The sequence below is a fragment of the Bidens hawaiensis genome, unplaced genomic scaffold, assembly GCF_021521415.1.
Source record: "Bidens hawaiensis isolate Kalapana, Puna unplaced genomic scaffold, B.hawaiensis_p1.1 tig00000326_1, whole genome shotgun sequence".
In the NCBI taxonomy this organism is placed as follows: Eukaryota; Viridiplantae; Streptophyta; class Magnoliopsida; order Asterales; family Asteraceae; genus Bidens; species Bidens hawaiensis.
Genome location: NW_027491025.1, coordinates 7,097,459 through 7,114,276, shown reverse-complemented (window position 1 = coordinate 7,114,276; position 16,818 = coordinate 7,097,459). Strand labels below are relative to the sequence as shown.

The window sequence follows — 16,818 nt, the reverse complement described above, 5'->3', positions numbered from 1 at the left end:
ATAGTTGTTGTGGCCGTAAGGCTTCTTAAATAGCCATATATATTAAATGCGAAAGATATATATTCTTATCAAGTAATATTGCATTAATATGATATGTAATCGTTAAAAAAAGTGTTATGATTTTTTATTTAATACAATATATGTCTTGATGTAAAGTTCTCGTTTTCTAAAAGAGTATTTGTTATAAAAAACTGTGTTAATATTTTGCTTTTTAGAAACTATTTACCAAAATAGTATTGCCATATCTTTTTACTTAACCAACATAGGATCCTATACCATATATTAGGGGTGAGCATCTTAACCGACATTGCCGTTAAACCGAACCATAACCGACATAACCGAACCGATTTCAACCGATAACCGACATAACCGTTGGGTCAGTTAATGAATTTTAAAAACCGCCAAATACGGGTCGGTTTCGGTTAAAGATAATTCCAAAACCGCTATAACCGAACCGACCCATTTATTTAACCAACAATATGTTTGGGATTAACTTCCACAAAACATGTTGTTGGATTATATAATTTTGATACTTATGATTCAATGTTTATTATCAAATTATGTTGAATTTCAATTTTGGATTATATGTCCTTCTTTGTTTAAAAAGAAGGTCTGGGACAGCCGAATATTACAGGAAAATGAAGGATTTTAGATTCTGGACGAAGGTTGATCTCAGTAACCTTATTAATTCTCCTTTTCACAATCCTAACAATGACAAAAAGGCAATAGATTTATGGAATTTCTTGAGGATTCAAGTTGGTCGAGGATTCCCGAATATGACTACAGCTGAGTCATTCTTGATGAAAGCCAAAGGGGTCCGAGATCCGAAGACGGGGAAGACGATGGTCAATGTTAAGTGACCGAATTCCAAGAAGGCAACTCACATTCCTTTGTCTACCAGAATTCCAGATGGGGCTTTAGATGAGATGACATTCTAGACGTATGACGGTGAGACGGCTACAGTCGTTATCCGTTTAGGAAAAAGACAATTTTGATTTGTCGACCCACGTGATCTGCTGAAGTTTGGTGAGAAAGACATTTAAACTCTTAGCAATTTTCAGATTATGGCTGAACCGTTGTATGAGCCTGCTGCTAAAGAGTATACAAGAATGGTGGGATCGATCATCGGAATAGGTTTATGGGCAGATGCTTACAAGGAAGCGGACACAAATATTCTTGGGCACGATTAACGATGAAGATACAAACCAAGGGGGCGACTGTTAGGCTAGTATTAGTATGGTTTGTACTTGGTATTGGGCTTATATTGTAAACCGAGATCTCTGGATCTCGATGGGCTTTTGGGTTGTTTTGGGCTTGAGTGTAGTGCCTATATAAACTATGTATCTAGGTTTATCATAGGTGTGTCGTTCATAATATAGAGAACGAGATGTCGGTGTAGTTGGTGTAACCATTGTGTTTAAGCACCAGACGGAATATACGTGTGTTTTAAAGCAGATTATTTGTGTTCTTTTTGTGTTTGCTTGCATAACATTGAATCATGTCTTGTTAGTTTCCGCATAACAACGAGATTGTGTGATATCACATTTAAAGATCCTTCTAAAGGACTTACATGGTAATCAGGGTGGTAGTTCATCGGGTGGATAGAATCAAGACTAGCAGAAAGGGTCCTCGAGTAATTCAGACGAGTTCGTGCACTCGAACTTGGACACTTTGTTGAAGATAGTGAAAAATAATCAAAAAGAAACTCAAAAGCAGTTCGAGTTACGAGACAAATCTTCTGAAGCAATGTTAAAACATATTGGCAAGCTCGCCGCATATATGGAAAAGTTGCATAAAAGTGCGGGTCAGCTGCCGAGTGACACCACGGTGAACCCGAATCATTACAGTTCGAGCTACAAGAAACAGGTGAACCAGGTAAGTATATTAATAAAAACGGTAAGAAATATGATAATAAGGTTGGGCTTCCATCACCATTGGTTGAGGGGGTGGTGGAAGAAGTTGTTGAAACCGTCATCAGTGATAACGAACCAGAACCGGTTACTTTAGCTAAACCTAATAAAAGTGAAAATAAAAATAACAAACCGCATATGAAAGACGGCACCACCGATACTAAGGACAAGGGGAAGGTTAAAACCGTCCCATATCCCGATGTATTGTTGACGCCATCTAAGTCGAAGATCACAACTAAATGGGGCCCACAACAGGAGGAGATGTGGGAAACTTTTAAACATGTTAAAATTAATATTCCCTTATTAGATGCGATAGAAAAAATTCCCGCCAATTCTAAGTACTTTAAAGAGTTGTTCACACAAAAGAGGAATCACAAAATTCCTAAACAGATTGATTTTACTGATAAAGTGAGTGCAATTATTTCGGTTGCTCTTCCACCTAAGTTACAAGATCCAAGAGCGCCTATTATACCCATTCATGTGGGCGATTTTAAAAAAGTTCTATGAAAAGATCCCAGGTTATATAACGGTTATACTCAGTGGTGTAAAAGCTGGACGAGTAGTAGGCAAGTACTCGGTACTCTTATGAGGCGCTTTCCTCCTATGGTACTCTGACTCGTATTTAGGAGGTCAACTTAGAGCCACAGGGATCTAGTGGGCAATTACTTGTATCTAACCGGTGGTCAACTCGGAACTTCTCGAAGATTACTCGGAGTAACTACAATTTACGCGATTATGAACACGTGTCTACTAAGTTAATTATAATATTCATGTACGTCGTTATAAATATTTGTTAACTTATTATACTTGACATGTGACCAATATAAAATTGCGCAAAAAAATATTTCGTTATTATTTAACATGTTACTAATCCCATACTACTCCCAGCATAGGCCGAGTACTCACAACTCATTTTTCGACTGACCTGACATCGCCTAGAAACCTTATGATATAATTTGTTGAGGGTTGGTTCAAAATATAACCCTAACCCCGATGGTGGATGATTTTTATGTTTTTTAAGTTGACAACATAACACATCTTTTGTCAAACAAACCACCACAATTATCATACTCACACAATCTCTTTCTCCAATAAAAACGCATTTCTCTCTCATGTCTTTTTCTTTCTTTTTACTCCCTCAAAAAAGAAGTTTTACCCCTTAACACTACCCATCCCTTCTCTCCTCGACCCTCTCACGCATTCCATTCATCTCATTTTTTCTATTTTTTAAAAACATACATTATGGAATGACTAATGGAAAGACTAGAGATTGGATCATACGGAACAAGATAAACCAATCAATTTGATATTTATTTCAGACTTTGGTCGTTTTATTGAACATCAAAAGTATTTGAGAAACATAACAACATTTAATTTAAAAAACTAATAATGACAACAGCATAATGATGGATATCCCCCTCTACAATTACCACTATAAAAGCCTACACTTCGGAAAAGACCCGCGCAATCCGTATGTGAGTCACACCGTGCTAGGCATGGTGCAGAGATAGCTGTATGTAGGAACAATCGATTAGTACATTTTACCATTGAAGTGTTTTTGAAAAAGTAAAGAAATTTTACACACCATCAGATGGAACTAATGTCATGACAAGAAATGCCAACATAAAATGTGCCAACATAACAGAACGTTTCGACATGAACGCCATTAGTTATATGATTTTTGACGTTTCTTGATAATGTTTTTTTAGATAATGTAAAGATGATAGTTGTTGTGGCCGTAAGGCTTCTTAAATAGCCATATATATTAAATGCGAAAGATATACATTCTTATAAAGTAATACTGCATTAATATGATATGTACTCGTTAAAAAAAGTGTTATGATTTTTTATTTAATACAATATATGTCTTGATGTAAAGTTCTCGTTTTCTAAAAGAGTATTTGTTATAAAAAACCGTGTTAATATTTTGCTTTTTAGAAACTATTTACCAAAAGAGTATTGCCATATCTTTTTACTTAACTAACATAGGATCCTATACCATATATTAGGGGTGAGCATCTTAACCGACATAGCCGTTAAACTGAACCATAACCGACATAACCGAACCGATTTCAACCGATAACCGACATAACCGTTGGGTCAGTTAATGAATTTTAAAAACCGCCAAATACGGGTCGGTTTCGGTTAAAGATAATTCCAAAACCGCTATAACCGAACCGACCCATTTATTTAACCAACAATATGTTTGGGATTAACTTCCACAAAACATGTTGTTGGATTATATAATTTTGATACTTATGATTCAATGTTTATTATCAAATTATGTTGAATTTCAATGTTGGATTATATGTCATTCTATTTTTGAATATTTGGTATTAATATTATGGATTATATACTTTGTAAGATTATGTCATGTTGTTTTTTTGTAATAACTGATACCAAACTTATAGGTTAAATTACATTTATTTTTTGTTACGGTTAACCGACCCATAACCGACTCATTATAATCTAAAAAACCGATTAACCAAAACCGCCATAACGGGTCGGTTATGGTTATTGATATCCATTAACCGACATATAGATTATGGTTATGGGTTTGGTTTAAAACCGTCTCAAACCGTCCATGCACATCCCTAGTATCTTTATACATATACATTGTTGTTTGATTCCGACTTGTCACCACATTGTGGATCCCAAAGTACCGATACAAAGAGAATTAAATTTGCAAAGTTATATCATTTTCATGTTAGGTCGACACTTATTTTTTATTTTTTTTACATCATTTACTATTACACTAAAAAGTTAAATGTAACAATCGACATTTGTTTTTGTCCCCTTGAAAGTGGCTCTAATGATATGAAAGCAACGGGTGTACGCAAAATGTTTGCTTCAAAATTAATTTTGTAAAAAATCTACTATTATAATAAAACTCACTTGTGTCACTTGTCACTACCTTAGCCATTCTCATCTTTTTTTTAGCTTTTTTTCAAAAACATAAATTTGAATATGGTCAACTCATTTACCATGTTTCCTTAAAATTCGAATTCTTTGTTTATTTGGAAATATACAATCATGATTTACTATACTCGTGTAATACACTAGCGTGCCACTAAAGTGCAGTGAGGTAAATCATAATTTCCCTTTTAAAATTTTCATCAATTACTCATGTAATATACGGGTCTCAAACTAGTTCTTATATATATAAAAAAAGAATAGAAACATTATCTCTATCTAGTGGTATAATCAATATAACTTTATATGCGGCTTTATTTGCAATATGTAATAATCAAGTAATCAGTCATAACAACATTATCAAGTCACATCAAAATTATCAAGAACAAATCATAAAAGAAATCTGATCATACATAGGGATAACAACAGGTCGGGTTTGTAAGAAATAAAAATAAAGAAACATTTTCATCAAGCTGCAAAACAACATAAAGATTAAAATTTTCATACACTTTGAAAACATTTCTATTATTTGAATTCGAATAGGCTAAATTCGAATAGTAAGCAATTAATGGTGATCTACAATAACTTATAAGGTGTTTGATAAATAAGTATTCTATATGATTTTTCCATTCTTTATTATCTATTTAATTAATATACTATTTACGCTTTTTTATGCAATTGAGTGTCGATTTTGCCATGGAAGGGTTGTGGAGATGTGTTATATATACATGGGAAATGGGAAAGTCTAAATACTTTTTTAGAAATATCTAGATGTGAAGCTAAAACATGTATGGACTTGGATAGAGGGTTTAGGATTAGAAAGTTATAGCTTGGACTGTTACTTATGCTTTAAGTATTTTCAACACTAGTCATATCAAAAACTTATAAACGCGTTACTTAGCTGTTACATTAGATTACTTTCAAACACCCACTTTATCTCCGATACTATATCCTTTTTCAAGCATTGTTTTAAATATTCAAGTAATATTTTGTGTGTGCGTGCATACATGTGTGTGTGGAGAGAGAGAAAGAGGGGAGGGGTGTGCGTTTAGGCCCCTACACTACTTGTTTGTTCTTGATGGAAGTTTTCTCGATGATCAAGTGGTAATTTAATTCTAATTAAAAAAAGTATTTATTCATGAATAAGAAAAATACAAAGTGCTTCGTACCGGAAATTTATGTGAACAATTGAATTTAAAACTAAATGTTTATTCGACTGTGTATTCATATATGTTATCTGGTATCAAAAGTGCATGCTCTTGACATAAGGTTTTGGGTATGTGTATACCGTCAAGTCTTTTTTTTTTCTTTTTTTTAAAAGTGTCATTTTATAAAAAAAAATCATCATAGCAAGACGCTAGAACTTTGAAAAAGCAACATTACATATACAATAAAGAATCCTTGATTAATGCACTCGGTCCTATAAATATTGCATTTCCAATATCTACTACAATACCAATGAAAAAAATTGCAACATATTCTCAAATAGTGCTTGCTTGTTGAGGCGATTCATCTTAAACACCAAATCATTTCTAAATCTCCATACGACCTTATGAAGTGATATAAATAACCAACCCGATAAGGTACTTCTTATGTTTTTCAACTTTCAACACCACCACTTCATTACCTCAGTTAGTGTAGTAGATGAATCCAATGGTAGACCAAGCCATGACGCAACAAATTTCCAAATACGAGTAGCAACCAAGCATATACCGAAAACATGGTCTCTAGTCTCATCCACCTCATCACACAACATACATAAAGTTCTTGGAATATCTAAACATTTCACCACAAAATTTACTATACTAGGCAATCTATTAATCAACACCCTCTAACTCTCTAAGCACAAATGCTAACTTTTCTATAAAGAAATTCAAACCATTTGTCTTTTGTGCCCCTGTCGAGAGAATATATCAACATGTCTTTTTATCATATTCATTCATGATTTAGGTGTTGTTTGTTTTTTCAGAGGTAAAATATATGCAGTCTGTGGACCACATCTGCCAACATCTGTCGCAGAAGAGGTGGACCAAACCTCTGCAGTCTGCAACAAGAAGATTGTTTTTTAACAGCTGCAGACTGCTAAAATAAACTGAAATTTAAATAAAAAGGTCTTCAACATCCAAATTTAAATAATAGTCAACAACACTGAAATAATATTCATAATACCACAAACATTTTTTAAATCATTTATTCCGTACTTTGCATTAACTGCTCAGCAATTTCATCTCATAATATATTCCCGATCTGATGCAGTGCCAAGTTCTTCAACCTCGTCTCCATCAGCATCAATTTGCCCACTACTATTTCCAAGTGACGCATCGGGTTGATCGTATTGTGTAAACAACTCATCGTCTCGCGGTGTTTATCGCTTTAATGCAAGTTTCTAATAATCATTTTATATGCTCATTCGACCATTGTTGTTCCTCTCCCATTTTTATGATCAACTAACAAGAAACAACAATTCTATTAAAGCAACAATTCACCGAACCTAAACTATCTACAAACTTTATTAAACAACAAACTAATAACAATATTCAACAAACCTAAATTTTCTACAAACTAATAACAATCTAACAAAATTAACAAAAACATTTATGTAAGGCCCCGTTACCGGTACCCTACTTTGGACGTTGGATTGACTCATAAACGTAGTTCTAAATATCAGAGTTAATTAAAACATTCGCGGAATATTAAAAACTTTCATAAACATTACAATCAAATCCATAACTTTGTCGTTAACGAACATATTGTTTTTCAAATCAAAAACATTAATTAAAAGTGTCTTAGGTCTTCAGATGCCAGACTTTTTATTCTTCTGCCATGTGCCCCCGCTCAAGCCAGCTGTCTCATTCTACTCACCTGCGTGCATACTAAAAGTCAATTACGCTGAGTGAGTTCTAGTTAATCATACCACATACAACACATTCATAACTACATACTTTCGTACATACTTCATGCTTTCATACTTGCATGACCATACCTTACGTATTAATAAGCATTACGCCCTATAACCTTCGCATATATTATTAGGGTATGCAACCCTTTAACCTTCACATATATTATTAGGGTATGCAAGCCTTTAACCTTACCTTACATCTTCATTATCACCTCTATACATTTAATATCATACATATCGTACTCTTATATACTTCCTTATTCACATATACATATCATACATACTACACTATACTTGCCTTAACAATACGTGCAATACCCGAAGATCGTTCGCGTACTGTCAAGCGTACATTAATAACTATCACATTCGTCATTAAGACATACATTTACCATTTAAGGTAAGTGTATTAATAGATCACATCGAGTATGCACACAGCCCCGAAAACATAACAAGGAAATGGGGCTAGAAACTCACCTGAATGCGGTTATGTTCACCGTTAACTTTAATCCCTTTCTTTAATTGAGCACGACTAATTGTATAACAATTACGCATATCAATTAACTATCACTACCCATATCGTGTTTTATAGTTCAATTATTACTCACAACGAATGGGGGTCCAGGGGCAGCGCCCCTGGCAGCGCGGTTCTAGGGGCGGCAGCCCCTAGCGTAGTCCAAGGGGCAGAGCCCCTGGCTGGGGTTAAGCTGCCAGGTCAGGTTGGAAAAAAATTATATATCCAGTAACTGTCTTAACGCATTTTCCATTAGGATTTTAAATTATTATTTTATTTTAGCATTCTAGTACTTTATCTCTTAGGTCCTTACATTGTATACCTTCACGCGTATGCACGTATAGGTATACATATACAGGTCGCTATGTATCCGAGTCTCCATTTAAATGAACTGAGATATAAGCGAGCTTAGATATAAGCGAACTTAGGTATAAGTGACTTAGATATCAGGCGAACTTAGGTATAAGCGAACTTAGATATCCGGCGAACTTATATATAAGCGAACTTAAATATCCGGCGAACTTATACATCAGCGAACTTAAATATCAGGCGAACTTGACATCCGGCGAACTTAACATAGGCGAACTTGGCGTGCTGCGAACTTAACTGCGGGCGAAGTTATATGGCAAAGTTACCCAGCAGCAGTTACGGGTTTGATTCTAACCCTATAAACATCTCTATTTCAACATGTAAACTTTTGATATGATACTAACCAATCTCATAAACATTCCCAAGGTCATTCTCGGATAAGACTCGACCCGGAAAAGCATAAAGTTTGGACCTTTAAGCTAAAAACGTTCAATACTAGATCTAAGGTTTATTTTAAACGAGTCGTGCCTAGCCGTGGGTTTATTAGGTTCGTTTTAACGTCAAGTTTGTTACTTTATGTTTCGTTTATGCCCGATCTACTCTCGTTTCAAGTTTCAAGGCTAACCGATCCTAAAAACATAAACTTTAAGGTAAGAGACATACCTTTATGTGTTCGGCGTGGTCGCGGTTTTCTTGGTTATCTTGTATCCAGCTTGTGTATTAAATATCTAATAATGTTTAGCTTGATTTTTGGCCTCGGATCTTGTTTCTCACTCACGGCCGTATATAATGTTCTTGAGTGTGTATGCAACTATGGAAAGATGGAAATGAGGATTAGGGTTTTAGGATGGTTTAAGGGGGGTATTTATATCCCTTAAAGCCCATGGACCTAAGGCCCATTACCCTTTAATCCACCTTAATTAATCCAAGTCCATGATCCTTTCTTGTTTAATATTAATTAATCATAAACACACGACAACTTAACACAACTTTCTTTATTTAATATTAGAATATTTTAGGATGTTACAATTTAACAATTAACAAAAAACTACAAACTTTATTCAACAACAAACTAATAACAATATTCAACAAACCTAAACTTTCTACATACTAATAATAATCTAACAAAACTAACAAAAACCTTTAACAATTAACAACAAACTAATAACAATGTTCATCAAACCTAAACTATCTATAAACTTATAACAATCTAACAAAACTAACAAAAACATTTAACAATTAACAAAAAACTACAAACTTTATTCAACAACAAACTAGTAACAATATTCAACAAACCTAAACTTTCTACAAACTAATAACAATCTAACAAAATTAATAAAAAAACTTTAACAATCAACCAAAATTAAAACTTTAACAATCTAACATAATCTAACAAAGTTAGCAAAAAAACTAACAAGATCTAACAATCTAAAACTTTAACAATCTAATATAATCTAACAAAGTTAACAAAAAACTAACAATCTAAAACTTTAACAATCTAACAAAATCACTTATGAAATTAAAACAAAAGGTAATTAGATAATAGCATAAGAGGGAAAGAGAGAAGCAAACCTGTTGGAGAGAGAGATGGGCGGCGGATCTGTGGTGGAGAGAGAGAGGCCGCGGATTGTGTTGGAGATAGAGAGAGAGGCGGCGGCGGATCTTTGAAGAGAGAAGGAGGGTGGCCGGCGGTGGTGGAGGAGAGGTCGCCGGCAGTGGAGGGTGGCCGACGGTGGAGGGTGGAGGGTGGAGGAGGCAGTTAGGGTTTGAGAGGAGAAGGAAGAGGGTGGAGGAGTGTGTTGTCTGATAATGAAAAAATAAGAAGATGAGAAGAGGTGAGAAGTGGCATGGACAAGGCTTCTAGGAGAAGAGGATGCACATACGTTTTTAAATGAAAGGTCTTCTAAAATACAAACATACTGCATAGCACAACGTCTGCGCGTGGTTTGCGCGGCATAGATAAAATGGTGGGGAAGTGCTTTTAATGAAAAACAAACACCACCTTAGTAGGGTTGAATCCTTAATGTTCAAAAATCATGCCAACCATCATTTTTATTATCGCTTTGTAATAAGTTTCATTCCTTAGACCATGTGCAGTTGAGGAATTTTAATTAACAAAACGTCTTGTCACATAGGCGAATGATAGTTCACTAACTAAACCATCAAATGTGTCTAATGGTTTAACCAAATTATTTAATATTCTTTTTTTATATATGAAAATATGAATAAATGAGTGAGATTGGTTGAAAAAAGTTATGGCCACGCCAATTATCAACCTCACCCCCTGCTAAGTGTTAACACCCGCCATTGAAGTGGTTCTTCCTCCCATTGGTGCTCCTTGCCTCCTCTCCCGTACCTAATTTGATGACATGGTAGTGAATTTAACGCCCACTACACAAAGTCTTAGCCTAAATTCCGTATATTTGTAGAGTTAAATCTAGGCACGTGAAAATTACGTAAGGGAAAAATGGTTTGTGAGTGTAAAGAGAAAAAAAAAAAGAATATACATAGATATTATTTAATTAACATATTAATAAAATTAATAAATAAAAATGTTTAACTTTTTTTAACAATGTTTTTTTAATCCACCTGTAACGGGATTCCAACCGTCCCTAGTTATTTAACGCTTTATGCTTGATTCGGAACCCTCATAAGCGAATACCCCAATCATTGGGTACCCCCGGGCCCGGGTGTAGGCGAAGACAATTAATATATATAAAAGTAGAGACAGAGAAACCATTGTACGCATACATATCATGTTTTAACAAACTTGATTTACTTTAATGCTTTATAATGACTATACAAACGTGATGAAAAGAGTATATAATAAATTGATTATTGGGAGCTAACCATGTCCATAACCGAGCTTCGGTTATCGAAGATTGTTGAACAATAACCAAGACCAAGTGGTCCGTTATGGCTTGGTTTTGATTAAATTCGGTTAATTGTCCGATGTATTTCTTTTCCCTTTGTTTCAATTCAAAATGGTTTGGTTATAGTGTTCCAAGCTGCACTATAAAGTTTTGACCTGAAATATGATGGTTCCAAGTTTGGTTATGATGTTTGAAGCTATGTTATAAATTAGTTGCAACATAAATTTAAATATTCGAAACTAGAATGATGGTATAATAATGGAATTAATGAAGACACATTAACCGTAACTATAAATTTAATGTTCTGTTAGTCACATTCATTTAACCGTAACAGTTGTTTCAATCGTTTATAGTCCATTTCCGTTATGATTCGGTTTTTAATTGTGGTTTGGATTATTTTTTTTGGAACGACCAACTGAGTAACTCCGGGTACTTTATACGCCCCCCATTGGCTAAAGGTAGCCCGAGCGGGCCACGAGTCCAGACGGACGGAGCCCCTAGCGGTCCACATATTGAGGGATTCCCCGGATAAAACTCGATCCCCACGCCCGTCAAATGGCTTAACAGCGAAGAGCCGGTAAAACCGGGTGAGATCAGGACTCGAACCCTTGCAAGCGAGAGTCATCCCTCATATCACCCATATAAATTGGTGATAGTGAGATTTGAAACCCTTATTTCTCACTATTAAAGTGTGTACTCTACCATTGAGACACATCCAAATTAATAAATTGTGGCTTGGATTTTGCTAACCCTAACTCATACCATCTTAAAATGTAAAAAGAAATAAACATAAAATATATAACTAAACCCGAAACCACACCAACAAAATCGTATATACTAACGTAAAACCAAACAAACTATAATATAATATCATGTCTCAGGTAACAAATAGTCAAAGATTAAAAGCTAAATATTTTCAAAGTTTAAATTAAATAATAAGGCTGAGGGGTGTGGGGGGCTCTAATGGGGGCGCGAGTTGGGGCTCCAGCCAATAATATTGTGACGTGTGGCAGAGAGAGAAACTAGATAAGGGGGGTGTTGGAGCCCCCGTTGGAGCCCCTGGCCCTGGTGTGGAGGGGCTCCAGCAGGGGCTCCAGCGGATTTTTTTTTTATTTTTTTATAAATATATTCAAAAAACGTATTATTAAAATAATGCCTAATCAAAGTATCGTTAGCACCCGATCGATCACGATCACGAGGTGGTGCTCTAACCCTCGGGAGTCGAGGTTGATGGGCTTGATTTTGCAAGAGATTGACCACGGTTGCGGTCAAAACTCCCCCTACATGAAGAAGCAAATCATCCTCTTCGGAGGAGCCGGAATCAGACGAGTACGACGACATTATTTTTAAATAAAAAATTGGGAAGATGGGTTGATTTTGGGTTTTTTTTTGAAGTTGTGGTAATTGTTTTATATGAAATGGGTTATATATAGGAAGAAAAAATTTTTTTTTTTAATAAATAAGAGCCCAACGGCTCAATTTAAATGTCCAACGGCTCTTTCACGTTTTCCCATGCCCCTTTACGCCATATTCATCCCGCGAAGGTGCTTGCGCCTGCTTTGTTTTTCGTGCTCGCGCCCCTCTCGCGCCCCGGGAGTGTGGTGCTAGCGCCTGGGGGCGCGAGCGAAGGGGCTCTAGCGCCCCCGTTGAAGCCCCACACCCCTGAGCCTAACATAAGCATCTTCTTGGAACCATCATCCTCTGAAATTTCTGATACATAACTAGCCATAGACCAGAAACAGAAGCTACTCGGACTCACGTGCCACCAAGACTCACCCTCAGCACGTGCAACAACTATTTCCCCTCACGTGCCACATTAATCCCATCTATAAAACCACAAAACAAAACCATAAACTCAAACCTACAACGTTAAACACAACTACCTAGCTCTAGTTTAACTGTTGACGATAATGTTGGAGTATTCAAACGATCATTCAGAAGGTTCAAGTCAAAGCTCCATGAGTAGTGATAGTAAATTTAGTATTTATTAATTCGGTTCAGTTCGGTTATTTAACCGTTAAAGCCAAACTTTTAATATAGACTAAATTTTTGATGACTGTTAGAATTTTACAAAAATGAAAACCATAAGCATTATAAAACGCATTAATTTCAAAATATACATAAAGATTACCCTAGAATTTAGTCTTAGTTTTAAGTTTTAACATGTGAAGAGAAAAAAAAATCACTATATAAAAGAATAAATACAATTTAATGTCATTGTCATTTGATTTGAAACAAATTAATTAAAACATTCAAGATAAAAAATACAATGGTAAAATTTTTTTGTTGGAAAATTATCTTTTTAAAGTATTAGAACATAATAACATTAGAAGAAGATGACGAATAAACGTATTGGTTAATCATTTCAATTTGGTTGTTTTCGATTATTAAAAAATGCTTAACCAAAAATTAACCAATGTTTCGGTTTTTTTTTTTTTTTAATTCGGTTTTATGCTCATCCACTGGTGGGCGATTAAGACGATGACGTTGAACAACACGAGTAATAGCTTAAGTTTTAGAGACTTTTGCCTTGTGCGGCAGATTGGAAGCGGTGATATTGGAAAAGTGTACCTATGCAGGTTACGGAATGAGGACATGGAAGAAAAGTGTTATTATGCTATGAAGGTGGTGGATAGAGAGGTGTTGGCGGTAAAGAAGAAGACGGATAGAGCGGTGACGGAGAATAAGATACTAAATAAGCTTGATCATCCGTTTTGCCGTCGGTTTATGCACAGTTTGACGTGTCGCATTACTCGTGTGTTGTTATGGAGTATTGTTCCGGTGGGGATTTGCATTCGCTCCGGCATAAGCAACCGCACAAACGGTTTTCTATCTCCGCTGCAAGGTATTGGTTTAGAACGTCTACTTTCTTTTTCTTTTTCTGTTTCTGTTTATGTTTAATTTAGTTACTTCCCTTTTTGTTGCTTTTGTTTAATTTGTTCGGTAATAATTTAGAAATGACAATATGTAGAAATGTGAACAATTTTGGACTCTAGCTAGGTCAGTAAACAAACCAAACCGAATGTGGTCTAATTCATTTTGTCCGTTAAGTTTTTGTCGGATAAACAAACGGTTAACGAACATGCTAAAAGAAATTTCTTGTTCGTGTCTGTTCATTAAGAAGAAAATGAACTTGTTTGTGAACGATTCACAGCACAAATGAACAATAAAATGTTTTATTTCATATAAAATAATTTTATATGAAATAACATGTTAATTTTCATATAAAATTATTAACCGTAACCGTAAACGTAACAATACCCAAATGTTCTGTTAATCACAGCACCAAGTTTGTATCTGTATTTTTTTAAGGAAAATTCCCAAAATAGCCCATTTATAAAATGTGGTTCCAATTTTTTCCCTCTAAATTCAAGTTTCCAACTTTGTCTCTTTGGTATCTCGTCGCCGGCGACATGTTAGCGAACATCGACGATGTGTTGACATAACATAGGGTTGACGATGCGTTATGTTGCTAACATAGGGTAGCAGCGATGCGTTAATGTTTAAAGCAGGGGTTCCACGATGCGTTAATTAGCTGATAACGCATCGTTGCTACCCTATGTTAGCAACATAAACGTATCTCGTCGCCGATGACATGTTAGTGAACACCGACGATGTGTTAACATAACATAGGGTTGACGATGCGTTTATGTTGCTAACATAGGGTAGCAGCGATGCGTTATCCACTAAAGCATCGTGGAACCCCTGCTTTAAACATTAACGCATCGCTGCTACCCTATGTTAGCAACATAACGCATCGTCAACCCTATGTTATGTTAACACATCGTCGGTGTTCACTAACATGTCGCCGGCGACGAGATACCAAAGAGACAAAATTAGAAACTTGAATTTAGGGGGACAAACTTGGAACCATATTCTATAAATGGGCTATTTTGGGAATTTTCTCTTTTTTTTAACATGTTAATTTTCATATAAAATAATTTTTTGTTTTATAATTAATAATTTTGTTTAAATCTATATGATAAAATTAGACTTGCCATTAAAAAATATAAAATGCTTTAATGAACAAATATAAACAAACAAATATTATTGAACATAAACGACCATAAATGATACATTGTTGAAAGTTCACAAACACAAATAAATGAATATGGCCTTTGTTTGTGTTCATTCACTTAGTCGAACTTTCGATTTTATAATTAATCGAACGTTCGTGTTCATTCCCGCCAAATATTAAAAGAACAGTTCGCCGAACTTTCTATTCGTTAACTCTTCCAATTAATCTATGATAATTCCAGATGACTTTTTACCTACAAATTGAGCAAATGATTTGATCATTCATCCGAATACATTTGTTTCTGATATTGATTTTGATGGAGATTTAGGTTCTATGCTGCTGAGGTATTAGTAGCTTTAGAGTATCTGCACATGCTAGGAATAATCTACAGAGACCTAAAGCCTGAAAATGTGTTAGGCAGATCAGACGGTCATATCATGCTCACTGATTTTGACCTCTCCTTATTCTCTGATTCAATCCCATCGCTTTCGTCATCGCCTGACCCACCCGTCCCTCCACGTCACACGTCACATCATTTCTCTTGCCTTCCGAGTCAACTCTTTAGGTCAAAGAAAATTCAGGCCTTCGCCACCGCGCAACATTTATTTGTAGCCGAGCCTGTCACCGCCAGGTCATGTTCGTTCGTCGGCACTCACGAGTACGTGGCGCCAGAAGTCGCTTCGGGTCATTCACACGCCAATGCTGTCGACTGGTGGGCGCTCGGGATATTCTTATACGAAATGATCTATGGTTGCACTCCGTTTGCGGGTGTATCAAATGAAGCCACGCTGCGTAACATTGTAAAAACGCCTTTACGGTTCCCAACGGTGCCCGTTATCTCTTCGCGCGAAAAGCAAGCGCGCGACTTGATATCTAGATTGTTGGATAAGGACCCACAAAGCCGGTTTGGGTCGAAACTTGGAGCCGCGGAAGTTAAGACCCACCTGTTTTTTAACGGGTTGAATTTCGCGCTTATCCGGTCAGCAACCCCGCTAGTGACCCCGGGACAAAAGACGAAGATGGCGGAGTCGAGGCATCGGGGTGGACTAACGACGTCGTTTGGTTTCTTCTGAATAGTTGAAATTGTTAATGAGGATATGTAAATATAGTTATGTTTAGGTGTAGATCTATTTTTGCTAATGAAAATTCAGATGTTTATTGTTGGACTGTGATGATGGGGGTAGCCTAAGGAAATAATAAAATGGCTGGAGCACATTAACGCTAAAAAGGTTGAAAGGTTAAAAGCTTCATTTCCCTCCCAAACTTATGTAAACAAGTACCCACGTGCTACAGCACGATGTTAACTCAAGACTCACATCACTGTTCCCTCTGAGCAAGGGACATGCTCAGATAAAATACTATTATTTTAATCACGGACCAACGGT

At 35.8% G+C, this 16,818-nt stretch overlaps 1 pseudogene; it reads left to right on the top strand.

Moving 5' to 3' along the window:
• The first annotated feature begins 13,884 nt into the window (after positions 1-13,884).
• On the top strand, positions 13,885-16,550 carry LOC143621712 (protein kinase PINOID-like; annotated as a pseudogene).
• The last annotated feature ends 268 nt before the right edge of the window (positions 16,551-16,818 follow it).